Source organism: Triticum dicoccoides, chromosome 4A (genome assembly GCF_002162155.2).
Source record: "Triticum dicoccoides isolate Atlit2015 ecotype Zavitan chromosome 4A, WEW_v2.0, whole genome shotgun sequence".
Taxonomy (NCBI): domain Eukaryota; kingdom Viridiplantae; phylum Streptophyta; class Magnoliopsida; order Poales; family Poaceae; genus Triticum; species Triticum dicoccoides.
This window is the reverse complement of record NC_041386.1, coordinates 114596724-114600176: the sequence shown is the minus strand read 5'-3', so window position 1 is coordinate 114600176 and position 3453 is coordinate 114596724.

Here is a 3453-nt window from a genome sequence, read left to right as displayed (position 1 = left end):
GGGAGGATCGCTCACCACTCGGTAGGATTTTACAAACTTAGGCGAGTACTGGACTGCAGCTAAGCCTCCGAGTGGGAGAACTTAGGCGAGTGCCGGACTGCAGCTAAGCCCCCGAGTGGGAGGATTGCTCACCACTCGGTAGGATTTTATAAACTTAGGCGAGTACTGGACTGCAGCTAAGCCTCCAAGCGGGAGAACTTAGGCGAGTGCTGGACTGCAGCTAAGCCCCCGAGTGGGAGGATCGCTCACCACTTGGTAGGATTTTCTTTCGAGCTTAGGCAAAATGGATTCGTGGCTAAGCCTCCCGAGTGAGAGGCTTGCTCATCACTCGGTAGGATTTTCTTTCGAACTTAGGCGAAACAGATTCGCGACTAAGCCTACCCACTGGGGGATTTTGGAGGTAAATAAAAACAACAACAATCGTGCGAGAAGACTGAAAAGCTCTTTTCTTAGACGGACAAATTACAAAGGTACTTCTTATTACATTTTATTCGAACGAGTGCTTAAGTATAAAAGGGGCGGAGCAGCTCCGCATTCCAGACCCGTGGCTCGTCCTTCTGATGCTCAACACTGTAAAGATGGTATGCTCCATTGTGGAGAACTTTGGTAATGATGAAGGGGCCTTCCCAAGCCGGGGCGAGCTTGTGTGGTTTCTGTTGATCCACTCGAAAAACCAGGTCTCCCTCTTGAAAGGTTCAGCCCCTCATGTTCCTAGCGTGGAATCGACGCAAGTCTTGTTGATAAATGGTCGACCGGATCAAGGCCATCTCTCTTTACTCCTCTAAGAGATCGACTGAATCTTGTCGGGCCTGCTCTGCTTCTTCTTCGGAGAAGAGCTCGACTTGGGGTGCATTGTGGAGCAGGTCACTTAGCAGAACAACTTCGGCTCCATAGACCAAGAAGAAAGGAGTTTGTCCAGTCGACCGATTGGGAGTTGTCCTCAAACCCCATAGAACTGACGGAAGTTCATCGACCCAAGTGCTTGCTGCGTGTTTGAGATCATGCATCAGTCGGGGTTTCAATCCTTTGAGAATTAGGCCATTGGCTCTTTCTGCTTGTCCGTTCGACTGCGGGTGAGCGACTGAAGCATAGTCGACTTGTGTGCCTTGAGAAGTGCAGAAAGCTCTAAACTCATCAGAATCGAAGTTCGACCCGTTGTCCGTGATGATGCTGTGTGGAACTCCATATCTGAATGTCAATTCTCTGACAAAACTGACAGCGGTGCTGGCCTCAAGGTTCTTGATAGGTTTAGCTTCGATACATTTGGTAAACTTGTCGACTACTATGAGCACATGAATGAATCCGCTCCTACCAGTTCCCAGTGGTCCAACCATATCCAATCCCCAAACAGCAAAGGGCCAGACGAGGGGAATGGTCTTCAGGGCTGACGCTGGCTTGTGAGACATGTCAGAGTAAAACTGGCAGCCTTCACATCTGTCGGCTATATCTTTTGCCATTTCATTTGCTCATGGCCAATAGAATCCGGCTCGGTATGCTTTAGCCACGATGGCCCGAGAGGACGCATGGTGACCACAGGTCCCCGAGTGGATGTCGTTCAGGATCATTCGACCTTCTTCTAGCGTTATACATTTCTGACCGACTCCGGTCACGCTTTCCCTGAACAGTTGTCCTCTTATCACAGTAAAGGCCTTGGATCGACGGACGATCTGTCGAGCCTCTTCCTCGTCCTCTGGGAGTTCTTTCCTAAGGATGTACGCAATGTATGGCACTGTCTAGTCGGGAGTAATGGCCAGAACCTCCATGATCAGGTCGACCACGGCTGGGACCTCGACTTCAGTCGGATCTGTGGCGCTCCTAGGCTGCGGGGGCTCTTCAGTAAAAGGATCTTCCTGAACTGCCGGTGTGTGAATATGCTCCAAAAACACATTGTTGGGAATGGCTTCTCTCTTGGAACCTATCTTTGCCAAGTCATCGGCTGCTTGATTTTTCAGTCGGGGTATGTGATGGAGCTCTAACCCCTCAAACTTCTTTTCCAACTTCCTCACCGCATTGCAGTAACCAATCATGGCTGGGCTTCTGATGTCCCACTCCTTCATCACTTGATTGACTACCAAATCTGAGTCGCCGTAGACCATGAGGCGACAGACACCGAGTGAGATGGCCATACGCAACCCATACAGGAGTGCTTCATATTCAGCTTCATTATTGGAGGAATCAAAGTGAATCTGGAGGGCATATCTGAGCTTGTCTCCTCAGGGGGATACCAGAACCACCCCAGCACCGGAACCATTCAGCATTTTGGATCCATCAAAGAACATGGTCCAGTGCTCCGAGTGAACTTGAGTCGGCAGTTGTTGTTCAATCCACTCGGCGAGGAAATCTGCTATTACTTGGGACTTAATAGCTTTCTTTGCCTCAAACTTGATATCTAAGGGAAGGAGTTCAATCGCCCATTTTGCCACTCGACCAGTTGCATCTCTATTGTGCAGAATCTCTGACAATGGAGCGTCACTGATGACTGTAATAGAGTGATCAGAGAAATAGTGTGCAACCTTCTTCGTGGTCATGTAAATCCCATAAATGAGCTTCTGATAGTGCGTATATCTCTGCGTTGAAGGAGTCAGAACTTCAGAAATATAATAAACTAGGCGCTGAACTTTATAGGTTTTTCCCTCTTCTTCCTGCTCAACCGTAAGTACTGTACTGATGACTTGTCCAGTGGCTGCTATATAAAGCAGTAAAGGCTCTTTGCTGATTGGGGCAGCAAGCACCAGCTGGGTGGAAAGCAGGGCTTTTAGCTCTGCAAATGCTGCATCAGCTTCAGGAGTCCACTCGAACTTACCTGATTTCTTCATCAGTTGGTAAAGAGGCAATGCCTTTTCACCGAGGCGAGAAATGAATCGACTTAGGGCGGCCAAACAACCAGTAAGCCTCTGGACATCGTGCACACGCACAGGGCGTTTCATCTGGATTATCGCACCCACTTTCTCTGGCTTAGCATCGATCCCTCGTTTGGAAACGAGAAAACCGAGTAATTTTCCGCCTAGAACTCCAAACGTGCACTTTGATGGATTAAGCTTGATATCATACCTTCTGAGGTTGGCAAAGGTTTCAGCAAGGTCAGCCAGTAGGTCGGAACCTTTACGTGACTTGACCACAATGTCATCCATGCATGCTTCCACATTCCGGCTGATCTGAGTGAGCAGACACTTCTGAATCATCCGCATGAATGTGGCTCTAGCGTTCTTCAAGCCGAACGGCATAGTGACATAACAGAAGCATCCAAATGGGGTGATGAAAGCTGTTTTTATCTCGTCGGGTCCGTACAGACGGATCTGGTGGTACCCGGAGTAGGCATCCAAAAAGGACAAATGCTCGCACCCCGCAGTCGAGTCGACTATTTGGTCGATGCGAGGGAGAGGAAAGTGGTCCTTCGGGCAGGCCTGATTTATATGCTTGAAGTCAATGCACATGCGAAGTGAGTCGTCCTTC